A 16,427-nucleotide genomic window follows, 5' to 3' on the forward strand; every position below is an offset into this window, starting at 1 on the left:
TTTTCCTACAGCAAGTCATTTAGGTAATCAAGAAAATACTTTACCCGTTGTCTTTGTGAGTTAAACAAATACAGCTACGCTTCCAGGTCTGTCGACGTTGCTGTGGTTTTTCGACAGCTGTAGTATGAAGGGTAGCGAATGAATGAATACATTGCAAAAAATCATTTCTTACTTGTTATTTCGAACTGTTTTAACTATACAAATATCTAGAAAGTCTTAAAATAAGATGCATTTTTTGATGAGCAAAATGCCCTAAGAAAATAAACCTAGCCTTTAGGGAGAAAAAACTCAGAATTTGGGCTTAAAACAAGCAAATAAATCTGCCAAAGGGGTAAGAAACAAATCTAGATATAAACACTTAATTCAAGAAAAATTGTCGTAGCCCATTGGCAGATTTGTTGGCTTGTTTAATGTACATGCATGTACAATATTTCAATTTGTCTTGTATTTATTAGCATTTTGTATTGCCCAACGCTGTCTAGGTTGTTTAACTGTTGTCATTTTCTTATAAAAGCCTTTATAATTTATTAGTTTGGATGATTGCCATTCCCGAGAACCTCTTATATTGGAAGTAAAAGAATCATCTAAGCATTATTTTGTGCTCTTAGACATGTAGCCGTTTGATTGTGGTTCTATTTAATGGCTAGTCTATTCGTTTGGAATGGTCAAACGGCTATTAGATTTTCACTGACAGCCCAAATTAAGCCTTGTTTTAGCCTAGACACTTATTCGCTGTCTATTAAAAGTTATGTAGTCGTTGAATAGCCGCTTTTTTGATGACTAATGTATTCTTGGGCCGTGGTTAGACGTCTCTTGGATTTTACGTAAAACGACAAGCGAATCTATTTTTAACACAAAGGTCAGGGGAGAGCGCGAACGCAGTCCCCCACTATCAGAAATTTTGCAGTCGAGATTCCCACATTTGGGGAATTCGCAAAGGGGTCAGCCCAACCGGAGTGCAATGGCTGAGCCTCGCCCTGGGTGAACCACCTTCATGATCATGGTGTCTCCCCTGCCAGGTAAGTATGAGCGACACCCTTTGAGGCCAGACGGCCGCATCTTCCTGTGACCGATCACATCGACGGCGCCCCCGGAGGCCGTCCGACTAACATTTCATTTACTGTGTGTGACCAGGTGGAAAGCGCACGAAGCCACGTCTGAGACCAAACATTCTTCGAGATCTACCCTGTTTTTATTCCGTTTCCAGCCCGGTTGAACCGTGTAGAGTGAAATATGTGAAACAATTTAAATCAAATGGATTTAAATTGCGCATTCAAATATATGGTTTCGTTATTACAAAGTAACTTTACGTGGAATAGAAACAAAAAAAAATGTACAGAGCAATCAAGAAACAACGAAAGCATAGCAATTTTAGAACGTGGATAAATAAAAACACAGGGCTCAATGACTTACCCGTTGTCGTTGTGAGTTAAACAAGTACAGCTATGCTTCCAGGTCTGTCGACGTTGCTGTGGTTTTTCGACAGCTGTAGTATGAAGGGTAGTGAAAAAAGTTTTCAGGTGTTTTTAACATTCCAATCGGTCTCGTTCGCTTTTGTTGCGCCTTCAGCTGTGTCGAGGATGTTTAATTCGTCCTCGTATCACCTCCGCAAACTTGTAAAGAAATTAATTAAATACATTACAAAAACATTTCTTTATCAGCGTGTTCATTTCCACGCAAGCTTTTCGTTAAACCAATAAAGCCAACGAAATCACAGCAATTTTAAAACACACGGATTAGAAAAAACACCGTCATTCACGCACAAAAGAAGCAAATTCTTTTTTTTATACTTGACTTATTTATCCCCGAGATGGGGAGCGCACCATTCATGGAAACACTGCAATACCATGTTGATGCATGGAGTGGAAGGAGCAAGCTCCGCTTCCATTTCCGAAGGTCAAAAATCCATTTAACATATAGTCCCCGGATAGGAGACGTATCAGACATTAAACTGATAAGAACAGATACTACACTTGATCTTAGCCAAAAGGCCGAGAAGCGATACCGGAATAGACGCAGCCAAAGGGGGAGCCGGCGAAGGCGCTGGCTTTTGGGGTGGAGGCTAGCGGGCATTTAACTCTATACGTTCTCATTGTATAACCCAGAGGTAGAACGTTGAGCTAGCAAATCAGAAGTTCATGTTTTAATGCAGGATCTGATCCACGCTCATGAGACAGAGAGAGAGAGAGAGAGATAGAGAGAATTTAGAATTTTCAAAAAACCTTTATTACAAATTAAAACATTTTCATAACCTCAAATCAGAAAAAACAAAGAAAAAAATATATATAGTAACGGAAATAACAAAAAAATAAGCCAACATAGGAGCAAAGAACAAATCATCTTCAATAACCAGACACAGAGCTCCTCCATAATACCAAATCAATTCAAAAGAAAGAAGATCATTCATTGCTTTAAAGTATCTAAAACCAATAAGGATTCTAGATTTAACTTATTTTAAAAACTGCTAATGTATCATGGCTTCCGGGTCTGTCAACGTTGCTGTGGTTTTTCGACAGCTGTAATATGAAGGGTAGAGTGAAAAAAAATATTTAAGTGTTTTGAACATCCCAATTTGTTCGTTTACTTAGTATTTTCTTAATGTTTTCGAGTTAAAAAATAATTCTTAAATCGAGATACATTTACTTAATAAGCAAAGTGGCTTAGAATTTAAGTCTTGTTTACTGAAATAAATTCTAAAATGTAATAGGTTAAGGCTTAAAACAAGTAAAAATATCTGCCAGTGGGGTAAGAAAAATAAACCTAAATTGAGTTTATTATTGAATTAAGTTGAAACTAGAATTAAGTTTATTTTTCTTACCCCGCTGGCAGATATTTTTTATTTGTTTTAAATATAAACCTGTTGATTTTTATAATTTATTTCAATTATTTTACAAAGTATGCGATCTGATTTTTTTAATCGCGGTGTTTCTTTTATTCCTCGTTTCTTTTCCGTGCATTTGCTTTATTTATTTATTTTTGCTTGTTGCATTTAAATGCACATTTGATTTGTTGCCACATTATTATGTGTTAATGTATTTTTTAACATGTTTATCAACAAAAAGTGCGTTATTATAATTAATTATATAGCTGTGAAATATATACAAGAATTCCCAGCAAAAACAAAACGTTTTTATAACAATTTTCTATTACAATACATAATATCTTAAGCCACTTTGCTTACCAAGTAAATGTATCTCCATTTAAGCATTGTCAGATATTCACTAGAAAACAAGACAAAAACAGTAAGTAAGATATTAATTTACTTTTTTCTTTCAAACATAAATTTACAGACGGCTGGAAATTTTTAATAAAATAACTAGCCATACCTATTCGGGTCTGCTCCCGTTTGCTGTGATGACGGGGGACTTAGTCCAAAGCACATTTTGAGGAATACTTACACATTTTACTTCTTATTTCTTTGAAATTAATTATGCATACACTATGGATTAAAAATGTCCCGACTGCGAACCTGATAAAACCCAGGTAAAAAGCAAATACAAATAAACCATTTTGATTTAGCAAAAGTTTACAAATAAATGCACTCCTTGCACACAACAAGCACGTCTAGTTACCATTCATATTTTGCGTGATTTAAGTTTCGTCGCATACATTTTGGAAGGCACACGATAAAAACAAAATAAGGCTTTTAATGTATGCCGACCTCATTCTCCGTTGAGGGCTTATCAATCATAATAAACGCGGTTAACTCTTCTCATTGAATGGTCTAAATCCAATGCTGGTAAAGAAATCAAATGTGCATTTAAACGCAACAAGCAAGCCGTAAAGCAATGGATGCAGGCAAACAAACGAGGAATAGCACATACACCACGATTAGATCATCGGGTCGCATACTTTGGAATTAATAAGAAATAATTATTCAGTCTAAAGAAATAAGAAGTAAAATGTCTAAGTATTTCTCCAAATGTGCACACTCATTACAATAAACGGGAGCAGACACGAATAGTTATGTATGTCTCGTTATTTTATTTAAAATTGATAAGCTGTCTAACATATGATATATTTTGATAATACGAAATGCTAAAAAAATAATATAACACCAATCGACAATATCTGTTATTGTTATTTTTACAAGTAAATTCATGTGTAGGAGAAAACAAAGCAGCTGTCAGTCCATACTATATTGAGTGGCCATCGTAGTGGTGCAACCTGAACGATGTTTTCCCTACTTCCGGTCAAAGCCGCCATTTTGTGAAATAGGCATATAGGTGACGCTGGAGCACGCGGCCATTGTCTCTGTTCAACAAAACAAGTATATATATACACATACGCATATTTTTCCTCAATCAATCACCGAATACAAGGTGCAATTCGATGCCAACTGGCCCTTCTCTCTGGTTTCATGTTTGTAAGGAAAATTAAGGGGGAAATTACGATAGCATTTCAGCCAAACATTCATTCGTGCCACGCTGCTTTTCTTTGAACGAAAAAAAACCCTCTGCTCCCCCTACACAATTTCTTCTCCTGTTATTTTATGCTTAAAACAAGCAAATAAATCTGACTACAGGGTAAGAAAAAATTCGTGAACTTTTCCCATAAACACTTAATTCAAGAAAAATTGTCCCACCCCACTGGCCATTTTTTATCCACAATACACATTCGATGTCTGCAGGCACCATTGTCTTTGTTCAACGCAAACAATTCTGTTGCGTTTTTCTTTGAACGAAGTGCTCCGCCTAGATAATTTGACCCATATTCACATGGGTTTGTTTCTCGTTTTTTTTTCTTTGAGAACAATCTATATAGCGCCTTCCACAATCGTTTTGGTGTTAGCTTTACGTAAAATAGAAACACAGAAAAGTACTGAGCGATGGAGAGACCACGAACGCGGAACGTATTATGGACCACGGACTGGCAAACAAACTGGCAACCACGCACTAAAGAAGCAAACTCTGATTTTAAACTCACCTTATTTGTCCCCGGAAAGCGCCAGAGTCGATGCACGGAGTGGACGGAACAAGCCTCGCTTCCATAGCCGAAGGTCAAAAATCCATTTAAACGTGTAGTCCCCGGTGTCCACTCGATCTTACCCAAAAAGCCGAGAAGCGATACCGCAATGGCATCCGGAGAAGGCGCTGGCTGTCGGGATGGAGGTTAGCGGGTCAGAGGTCCGGCACTGAAGGTCTGCGTTCATTATTCACCGTGTGCATTTCACTCTATATCCACTTTCTAATGTATAGCACTTGATAAGGATTAACAGTTTAAAAACAGAAATGCAAGACATCAGAAAATACATTTATTTTTTACTTTCATAACATGAGAGGTGTCATACAATAACAAATATGAGCTTTAAAATCACATTCCTAAGTTAAAAATATACATAAAAATAGATATATGGATCATTACACAAATCACTACTCAAAGGACCTATGTTAAATAACTGCTTCAATATTAATTAACAATAACATTTGGCCAAGGCAGTCCTTGTAAATAGACATATAAATAGACAAATAAAATCATGACATATATGCCGTAGAGCCTGAGATAGAGAAAAATAATAAGGAATTCTGCTTTTACTACCATCTCAGAAATATTGCCAGAATTAGAGGTTTTGTCTCAAGACAGGACTTAGAGAAACTTGTTCATGCTTTCATCACCAGCAGGGCCGATTATTGCAATGGTCAATGGATTTAAAAAGTACTGTTTCTTGTTTAAAAACCACTTCATGGCTACAATACATGACAGATATGCTAATCGAATATGAAACCGATTACTCGGATCAATAGGATCAGGTCATTTAGAAAAAACAAGGGTTCACTCAAAACAAGGTGCCTCAGCATTCAGTTATTATCAGCTTTCAGAAGAGATCAGATGTGCTTCAACAGTAGACACTTTTAAATCTAGATTAAAAACACATCAGTTTAACTTTGCATTTACTGAATGATTTAAAACAGTACGAATAAAACAGTACAAAAGAATAAAACAGTATGAACCTTACCTGTTATAAAGGGAATGAAGCTTACGGTATGGTGCTTACCTGCAGAAATAAATAAAGTACAATAAGAACACACAGAACTTCAATTTTCAAAATTATTTTAACATTAAATGATGATTATTTTACTGGTTTACCTGTTTGTGATTACCACAGGATCCCGTCACCTGGCTGCGGTCTTCATTTGGTGAACGGTTCTTCACTCATAATTGACCTATACAAGAAATAGAGAAGAATAATAAGCAATTCTGCTTTTACATGTAGATGTGTGCCCCAAGAACACAGACACACCGGCTCCAAAAAGTTTAAACAGTACACATTTCTGTTATTTTAATGTGGCAAATGTGTCAGCTTTAAAAGAAGCATACATTACCTTTTAAAGAGGAAATACCTTTTGCATGAAATACCTTTACTCCCAGCATAAGCAAGCAATTTTCAAAATGCTTTTAAAAGTAAATAGTGATTATTTTACTTGTTTACCTGTTTGTGATTACCATGGAATCCTGTCACCATCATTTTTAAGCTTGTAAAGCAAATAATGAAATATTGACTTAGTAGGAAAAAATATTTTGGAAGTATCGTGATAAATGATGAAGAAAATATTTTGCAAAGTGATGGTTAGCACACGGTTGATGGTACCTATTAAATTCCATCATATTTTTTTATTCCTACTATGGAAGTCAATGGTGACTATCTGCTGTGGGTTTACCATCATTCCTCAAAATACCTTCTTTTGTGTTACTCAGAAAAAAACTAATCCTCGTGTTGTTGTAAGCCTGTATGCATGAGTAAATGATGACAGAATTATCATCATAAATTGAAATATCCCTTTAAACTGTATTTCCCCCCTTAAACCTAAACTTATTTTCCTACAGCAAGTCATTTAGGTAATCAAGAAAATACTTTACCCGTTGTCTTTGTGAGTTAAACAAATACAGCTACGCTTCCAGGTCTGTCGACGTTGCTGTGGTTTTTCGACAGCTGTAGTATGAAGGGTAGCGAATGAATGAATACATTGCAAAAAATCATTTCTTACTTGTTATTTCGAACTGTTTTAACTATACAAATATCTAGAAAGTCTTAAAATAAGATGCATTTTTTGATGAGCAAAATGCCCTAAGAAAATAAACCTAGCCTTTAGGGAGAAAAAACTCAGAATTTGGGCTTAAAACAAGCAAATAAATCTGCCAAAGGGGTAAGAAACAAATCTAGATATAAACACTTAATTCAAGAAAAATTGTCGTAGCCCATTGGCAGATTTGTTGGCTTGTTTAATGTACATGCATATACAATATTTCAATTTGTCTTGTATTTATTAGCATTTTGTATTGCCCAACGCTGTCTAGGTTGTTTAACTGTTGTCATTTTCTTATAAAAGCCTTTATAATTTATTAGTTTGGATGATTGCCATTCCCGAGAACCTCTTATATTGGAAGTAAAAGAATCATCTAAGCATTATTTTGTGCTCTTAGACATGTAGCCGTTTGATTGTGGTTCTATTTAATGGCTAGTCTATTCGTTTGGAATGGTCAAACGGCTATTAGATTTTCACTGACAGCCCAAATTAAGCCTTGTTTTAGCCTAGACACTTATTCGCTGTCTATTAAAAGTTATGTAGTCGTTGAATAGCCGCTTTTTTGATGACTAATGTATTCTTGGGCCGTGGTTAGACGTCTCTTGGATTTTACGTAAAACGACAAGCGAATCTATTTTTAACACAAAGGTCAGGGGAGAGCACGAACGCAGTCCCCCACTATCAGAAATTTTGCAGTCGAGATTCCCACATTTGGGGAATTCGCAAAGGGTCAGCCCAACCGGAGTGCAATGGCTGAGCCTCGCCCTGGGTGAACCACCTTCATGATCATGGTGTCTCCCCTGCCAGGTAAGTATGAGCGACACCCTTTGAGGCCAGACGGCCGCATCTTCCTGTGACCGATCACATCGACGGCGCCCCCGGAGGCCGTCCGACTAACATTTCATTTACTGTGTGTGACCAGGTGGAAAGCGCACGAAGCCACGTCTGAGACCAAACATTCTTCGAGATCTACCCTGTTTTTATTCCGTTTCCAGCCCGGTTGAACCGTGTAGAGTGAAATATGTGAAACAATTTAAATCAAATGGATTTAAATTGCGCATTCAAATATATGGTTTCGTTATTACAAAGTAACTTTACGTGGAATAGAAACAAAAAAAAATGTACAGAGCAATCAAGAAACAACGAAAGCATAGCAATTTTAGAACGTGGATAAATAAAAACACAGGGCTCAATGACTTACCCGTTGTCGTTGTGAGTTAAACAAGTACAGCTATGCTTCCAGGTCTGTCGACGTTGCTGTGGTTTTTCGACAGCTGTAGTATGAAGGGTAGTGAAAAAAGTTTTCAGGTGTTTTTAACATTCCAATCGGTCTCGTTCGCTTTTGTTGCGCCTTCAGCTGTGTCGAGGATGTTTAATTCGTCCTCGTATCACCTCCGCAAACTTGTAAAGAAATTAATTAAATACATTACAAAAACATTTCTTTATCAGCGTGTTCATTTCCACGCAAGCTTTTCGTTAAACCAATAAAGCCAACGAAATCACAGCAATTTTAAAACACACGGATTAGAAAAAACACCGTCATTCACGCACAAAAGAAGCAAATTCTTTTTTTTATACTTGACTTATTTATCCCCGAGATGGGGAGCGCACCATTCATGGAAACACTGCAATACCATGTTGATGCATGGAGTGGAAGGAGCAAGCTCCGCTTCCATTTCCGAAGGTCAAAAATCCATTTAACATATAGTCCCCGGATAGGAGACGTATCAGACATTAAACTGATAAGAACAGATACTACACTTGATCTTAGCCAAAAGGCCGAGAAGCGATACCGGAATAGACGCAGCCAAAGGGGGAGCCGGCGAAGGCGCTGGCTTTTGGGGTGGAGGCTAGCGGGCATTTAACTCTATACGTTCTCATTGTATAACCCAGAGGTAGAACGTTGAGCTAGCAAATCAGAAGTTCATGTTTTAATGCAGGATCTGATCCACGCTCATGAGAGAGAGAGAGAGAGAGAGAGAGATAGAGAGAATTTAGAATTTTCAAAAAACCTTTATTACAAATTAAAACATTTTCATAACCTCAAATCAGAAAAAACAAAGAAAAAAATATATATAGTAACGGAAATAACAAAAAAATAAGCCAACATAGGAGCAAAGAACAAATCATCTTCAATAACCAGACACAGAGCTCCTCCATAATACCAAATCAATTCAAAAGAAAGAAGATCATTCATTGCTTTAAAGTATCTAAAACCAATAAGGATTCTAGATTTAACTTATTTTAAAAACTGCTAATGTATCATGGCTTCCGGGTCTGTCAACGTTGCTGTGGTTTTTCGACAGCTGTAATATGAAGGGTAGAGTGAAAAAAAATATTTAAGTGTTTTGAACATCCCAATTTGTTCGTTTACTTAGTATTTTCTTAATGTTTTCGAGTTAAAAAATAATTCTTAAATCGAGATACATTTACTTAATAAGCAAAGTGGCTTAGAATTTAAGTCTTGTTTACTGAAATAAATTCTAAAATGTAATAGGTTAAGGCTTAAAACAAGTAAAAATATCTGCCAGTGGGGTAAGAAAAATAAACCTAAATTGAGTTTATTATTGAATTAAGTTGAAACTAGAATTAAGTTTATTTTTCTTATCCCGCTGGCAGATATTTTTTATTTGTTTTAAATATAAACCTGTTGATTTTTATAATTTATTTCAATTATTTTACAAAGTATGCGATCTGATTTTTTTAATCGCGGTGTTTCTTTTATTCCTCGTTTCTTTTCCGTGCATTTGCTTTATTTATTTATTTTTGCTTGTTGCATTTAAATGCACATTTGATTTGTTGCCACATTATTATGTGTTAATGTATTTTTTAACATGTTTATCAACAAAAAGTGCGTTATTATAATTAATTATATAGCTGTGAAATATATACAAGAATTCCCAGCAAAAACAAAACGTTTTTATAACAATTTTCTATTACAATACATAATATCTTAAGCCACTTTGCTTACCAAGTAAATGTATCTCCATTTAAGCATTGTCAGATATTCACTAGAAAACAAGACAAAAACAGTAAGTAAGATATTAATTTACTTTTTTCTTTCAAACATAAATTTACAGACGGCTGGAAATTTTTAATAAAATAACTAGCCATACCTATTCGGGTCTGCTCCCGTTTGCTGTGATGACGGGGGACTTAGTCCAAAGCACATTTTGAGGAATACTTACACATTTTACTTCTTATTTCTTTGAAATTAATTATGCATACACTATGGATTAAAAATGTCCCGACTGCGAACCTGATAAAACCCAGGTAAAAAGCAAATACAAATAAACCATTTTGATTTAGCAAAAGTTTACAAATAAATGCACTCCTTGCACACAACAAGCACGTCTAGTTACCATTCATATTTTGCGTGATTTAAGTTTCGTCGCATACATTTTGGAAGGCACACGATAAAAACAAAATAAGGCTTTTAATGTATGCCGACCTCATTCTCCGTTGAGGGCTTATCAATCATAATAAACGCGGTTAACTCTTCTCATTGAATGGTCTAAATCCAATGCTGGTAAAGAAATCAAATGTGCATTTAAACGCAACAAGCAAGCCGTAAAGCAATGGATGCAGGCAAACAAACGAGGAATAGCACATACACCACGATTAGATCATCGGGTCGCATACTTTGGAATTAATAAGAAATAATTATTCAGTCTAAAGAAATAAGAAGTAAAATGTCTAAGTATTTCTCCAAATGTGCACACTCATTACAATAAACGGGAGCAGACACGAATAGTTATGTATGTCTCGTTATTTTATTTAAAATTGATAAGCTGTCTAACATATGATATATTTTGATAATACGAAATGCTAAAAAAATAATATAACACCAATCGACAATATCTGTTATTGTTATTTTTACAAGTAAATTCATGTGTAGGAGAAAACAAAGCAGCTGTCAGTCCATACTATATTGAGTGGCCATCGTAGTGGTGCAACCTGAACGATGTTTTCCCTACTTCCGGTCAAAGCCGCCATTTTGTGAAATAGGCATATAGGTGACGCTGGAGCACGCGGCCATTGTCTCTGTTCAACAAAACAAGTATATATATACACATACGCATATTTTTCCTCAATCAATCACCGAATACAAGGTGCAATTCGATGCCAACTGACCCTTCTCTCTGGTTTCATGTTTGTAAGGAAAATTAAGGGGGAAATTACGATAGCATTTCAGCCAAACATTCATTCGTGCCACGCTGCTTTTCTTTGAACGAAAAAAAACCCTCTGCTCCCCCTACACAATTTCTTCTCCTGTTATTTTATGCTTAAAACAAGCAAATAAATCTGACTACAGGGTAAGAAAAAATTCGTGAACTTTTCCCATAAACACTTAATTCAAGAAAAATTGTCCCACCCCACTGGCCATTTTTTATCCACAATACACATTCGATGTCTGCAGGCACCATTGTCTTTGTTCAACGCAAACAATTCTGTTGCGTTTTTCTTTGAACGAAGTGCTCCGCCTAGATAATTTGACCCATATTCACATGGGTTTGTTTCTCGTTTTTTTTTCTTTGAGAACAATCTATATAGCGCCTTCCACAATCGTTTTGGTGTTAGCTTTACGTAAAATAGAAACACAGAAAAGTACTGAGCGATGGAGAGACCACGAACGCGGAACGTATTATGGACCACGGACTGGCAAACAAACTGGCAACCACGCACTAAAGAAGCAAACTCTGATTTTAAACTCACCTTATTTGTCCCCGGAAAGCGCCAGAGTCGATGCACGGAGTGGACGGAACAAGCCTCGCTTCCATAGCCGAAGGTCAAAAATCCATTTAAACGTGTAGTCCCCGGTGTCCACTCGATCTTACCCAAAAAGCCGAGAAGCGATACCGCAATGGCATCCGGAGAAGGCGCTGGCTGTCGGGATGGAGGTTAGCGGGTCAGAGGTCCGGCACTGAAGGTCTGCGTTCATTATTCACCGTGTGCATTTCACTCTATATCCACTTTCTAATGTATAGCACTTGATAAGGATTAACAGTTTAAAAACAGAAATGCAAGACATCAGAAAATACATTTATTTTTTACTTTCATAACATGAGAGGTGTCATACAATAACAAATATGAGCTTTAAAATCACATTCCTAAGTTAAAAATATACATAAAAATAGATATATGGATCATTACACAAATCACTACTCAAAGGACCTATGTTAAATAACTGCTTCAATATTAATTAACAATAACATTTGGCCAAGGCAGTCCTTGTAAATAGACATATAAATAGACAAATAAAATCATGACATATATGCCGTAGAGCCTGAGATAGAGAAAAATAATAAGGAATTCTGCTTTTACTACCATCTCAGAAATATTGCCAGAATTAGAGGTTTTGTCTCAAGACAGGACTTAGAGAAACTTGTTCATGCTTTCATCACCAGCAGGGCCGATTATTGCAATGGTCAATGGATTTAAAAAGTACTGTTTCTTGTTTAAAAACCACTTCATGGCTACAATACATGACAGATATGCTAATCGAATATGAAACCGATTACTCGGATCAATAGGATCAGGTCATTTAGAAAAAACAAGGGTTCACTCAAAACAAGGTGCCTCAGCATTCAGTTATTATCAGCTTTCAGAAGAGATCAGATGTGCTTCAACAGTAGACACTTTTAAATCTAGATTAAAAACACATCAGTTTAACTTTGCATTTACTGAATGATTTAAAACAGTACGAATAAAACAGTACAAAAGAATAAAACAGTATGAACCTTACCTGTTATAAAGGGAATGAAGCTTACGGTATGGTGCTTACCTGCAGAAATAAATAAAGTACAATAAGAACACACAGAACTTCAATTTTCAAAATTATTTTAACATTAAATGATGATTATTTTACTGGTTTACCTGTTTGTGATTACCACAGGATCCCGTCACCTGGCTGCGGTCTTCATTTGGTGAACGGTTCTTCACTCATAATTGACCTATACAAGAAATAGAGAAGAATAATAAGCAATTCTGCTTTTACATGTAGATGTGTGCCCCAAGAACACAGACACACCGGCTCCAAAAAGTTTAAACAGTACACATTTCTGTTATTTTAATGTGGCAAATGTGTCAGCTTTAAAAGAAGCATACATTACCTTTTAAAGAGGAAATACCTTTTGCATGAAATACCTTTACTCCCAGCATAAGCAAGCAATTTTCAAAATGCTTTTAAAAGTAAATAGTGATTATTTTACTTGTTTACCTGTTTGTGATTACCATGGAATCCTGTCACCATCATTTTTAAGCTTGTAAAGCAAATAATGAAATATTGACTTAGTAGGAAAAAATATTTTGGAAGTATCGTGATAAATGATGAAGAAAATATTTTGCAAAGTGATGGTTAGCACACGGTTGATGGTACCTATTAAATTCCATCATATTTTTTTATTCCTACTATGGAAGTCAATGGTGACTATCTGCTGTGGGTTTACCATCATTCCTCAAAATACCTTCTTTTGTGTTACTCAGAAAAAAACTAATCCTCGTGTTGTTGTAAGCCTGTATGCATGAGTAAATGATGACAGAATTATCATCATAAATTGAAATATCCCTTTAAACTGTATTTCCCCCCTTAAACCTAAACTTATTTTCCTACAGCAAGTCATTTAGGTAATCAAGAAAATACTTTACCCGTTGTCTTTGTGAGTTAAACAAATACAGCTACGCTTCCAGGTCTGTCGACGTTGCTGTGGTTTTTCGACAGCTGTAGTATGAAGGGTAGCGAATGAATGAATACATTGCAAAAAATCATTTCTTACTTGTTATTTCGAACTGTTTTAACTATACAAATATCTAGAAAGTCTTAAAATAAGATGCATTTTTTGATGAGCAAAATGCCCTAAGAAAATAAACCTAGCCTTTAGGGAGAAAAAACTCAGAATTTGGGCTTAAAACAAGCAAATAAATCTGCCAAAGGGGTAAGAAACAAATCTAGATATAAACACTTAATTCAAGAAAAATTGTCGTAGCCCATTGGCAGATTTGTTGGCTTGTTTAATGTACATGCATGTACAATATTTCAATTTGTCTTGTATTTATTAGCATTTTGTATTGCCCAACGCTGTCTAGGTTGTTTAACTGTTGTCATTTTCTTATAAAAGCCTTTATAATTTATTAGTTTGGATGATTGCCATTCCCGAGAACCTCTTATATTGGAAGTAAAAGAATCATCTAAGCATTATTTTGTGCTCTTAGACATGTAGCCGTTTGATTGTGGTTCTATTTAATGGCTAGTCTATTCGTTTGGAATGGTCAAACGGCTATTAGATTTTCACTGACAGCCCAAATTAAGCCTTGTTTTAGCCTAGACACTTATTCGCTGTCTATTAAAAGTTATGTAGTCGTTGAATAGCCGCTTTTTTGATGACTAATGTATTCTTGGGCCGTGGTTAGACGTCTCTTGGATTTTACGTAAAACGACAAGCGAATCTATTTTTAACACAAAGGTCAGGGGAGAGCGCGAACGCAGTCCCCCACTATCAGAAATTTTGCAGTCGAGATTCCCACATTTGGGGAATTCGCAAAGGGTCAGCCCAACCGGAGTGCAATGGCTGAGCCTCGCCCTGGGTGAACCACCTTCATGATCATGGTGTCTCCCCTGCCAGGTAAGTATGAGCGACACCCTTTGAGGCCAGACGGCCGCATCTTCCTGTGACCGATCACATCGACGGCGCCCCCGGAGGCCGTCCGACTAACATTTCATTTACTGTGTGTGACCAGGTGGAAAGCGCACGAAGCCACGTCTGAGACCAAACATTCTTCGAGATCTACCCTGTTTTTATTCCGTTTCCAGCCCGGTTGAACCGTGTAGAGTGAAATATGTGAAACAATTTAAATCAAATGGATTTAAATTGCGCATTCAAATATATGGTTTCGTTATTACAAAGTAACTTTACGTGGAATAGAAACAAAAAAAAATGTACAGAGCAATCAAGAAACAACGAAAGCATAGCAATTTTAGAACGTGGATAAATAAAAACACAGGGCTCAATGACTTACCCGTTGTCGTTGTGAGTTAAACAAGTACAGCTATGCTTCCAGGTCTGTCGACGTTGCTGTGGTTTTTCGACAGCTGTAGTATGAAGGGTAGTGAAAAAAGTTTTCAGGTGTTTTTAACATTCCAATCGGTCTCGTTCGCTTTTGTTGCGCCTTCAGCTGTGTCGAGGATGTTTAATTCGTCCTCGTATCACCTCCGCAAACTTGTAAAGAAATTAATTAAATACATTACAAAACATTTCTTTATCAGCGTGTTCATTTCCACGCAAGCTTTTCGTTAAACCAATAAAGCCAACGAAATCACAGCAATTTTAAAACACACGGATTAGAAAAAACACCGTCATTCACGCACAAAAGAAGCAAATTCTTTTTTTTATACTTGACTTATTTATCCCCGAGATGGGGAGCGCACCATTCATGGAAACACTGCAATACCATGTTGATGCATGGAGTGGAAGGAGCAAGCTCCGCTTCCATTTCCGAAGGTCAAAAATCCATTTAACATATAGTCCCCGGATAGGAGACGTATCAGACATTAAACTGATAAGAACAGATACTACACTTGATCTTAGCCAAAAGGCCGAGAAGCGATACCGGAATAGACGCAGCCAAAGGGGGAGCCGGCGAAGGCGCTGGCTTTTGGGGTGGAGGCTAGCGGGCATTTAACTCTATACGTTCTCATTGTATAACCCAGAGGTAGAACGTTGAGCTAGCAAATCAGAAGTTCATGTTTTAATGCAGGATCTGATCCACGCTCATGAGACAGAGAGAGAGAGAGAGAGATAGAGAGAATTTAGAATTTTCAAAAAACCTTTATTACAAATTAAAACATTTTCATAACCTCAAATCAGAAAAAACAAAGAAAAAAATATATATAGTAACGGAAATAACAAAAAAATAAGCCAACATAGGAGCAAAGAACAAATCATCTTCAATAACCAGACACAGAGCTCCTCCATAATACCAAATCAATTCAAAAGAAAGAAGATCATTCATTGCTTTAAAGTATCTAAAACCAATAAGGATTCTAGATTTAACTTATTTTAAAAACTGCTAATGTATCATGGCTTCCGGGTCTGTCAACGTTGCTGTGGTTTTTCGACAGCTGTAATATGAAGGGTAGAGTGAAAAAAAATATTTAAGTGTTTTGAACATCCCAATTTGTTCGTTTACTTAGTATTTTCTTAATGTTTTCGAGTTAAAAAATAATTCTTAAATCGAGATACATTTACTTAATAAGCAAAGTGGCTTAGAATTTAAGTCTTGTTTACTGAAATAAATTCTAAAATGTAATAGGTTAAGGCTTAAAACAAGTAAAAATATCTGCCAGTGGGGTAAGAAAAATAAACCTAAATTGAGTTTATTATTGAATTAAGTTGAAACTAGAAT

General features: G+C 36.2%; 6 non-coding genes across 6 annotated transcripts; all 6 read right to left on the reverse strand.

Annotated features, from left to right (window-relative positions):
- Positions 1–861: 861 nt before the first annotated feature.
- Positions 862–1,027, reverse strand: LOC135764535 (U1 spliceosomal RNA). Its single transcript, XR_010540082.1, has one exon. It is a non-coding gene; the product is annotated as a U1 spliceosomal RNA (small nuclear RNA).
- Positions 1,028–1,812: 785 nt separating this feature from the next.
- Positions 1,813–2,003, reverse strand: LOC135764478 (U2 spliceosomal RNA). Its single transcript, XR_010540024.1, has one exon. It is a non-coding gene; the product is annotated as a U2 spliceosomal RNA (small nuclear RNA).
- A 5,672-nt stretch (positions 2,004–7,675) lies between these two features.
- On the reverse strand, positions 7,676–7,840 carry LOC135764378 (U1 spliceosomal RNA). Its single transcript, XR_010539929.1, has one exon. It is a non-coding gene; the product is annotated as a U1 spliceosomal RNA (small nuclear RNA).
- Positions 7,841–8,625: 785 nt separating this feature from the next.
- LOC135764479 (U2 spliceosomal RNA) lies at positions 8,626–8,816 on the reverse strand. Its single transcript, XR_010540025.1, has one exon. It is a non-coding gene; the product is annotated as a U2 spliceosomal RNA (small nuclear RNA).
- A 5,674-nt stretch (positions 8,817–14,490) lies between these two features.
- On the reverse strand, positions 14,491–14,655 carry LOC135764338 (U1 spliceosomal RNA). Its single transcript, XR_010539891.1, has one exon. It is a non-coding gene; the product is annotated as a U1 spliceosomal RNA (small nuclear RNA).
- Positions 14,656–15,439: 784 nt separating this feature from the next.
- On the reverse strand, positions 15,440–15,630 carry LOC135764480 (U2 spliceosomal RNA). Its single transcript, XR_010540026.1, has one exon. It is a non-coding gene; the product is annotated as a U2 spliceosomal RNA (small nuclear RNA).
- Positions 15,631–16,427: the final 797 nt, after the last annotated feature.

This window comes from Paramisgurnus dabryanus, chromosome 9 (genome assembly GCF_030506205.2).
Source record: "Paramisgurnus dabryanus chromosome 9, PD_genome_1.1, whole genome shotgun sequence".
In the NCBI taxonomy this organism is placed as follows: domain Eukaryota; kingdom Metazoa; phylum Chordata; class Actinopteri; order Cypriniformes; family Cobitidae; genus Paramisgurnus; species Paramisgurnus dabryanus.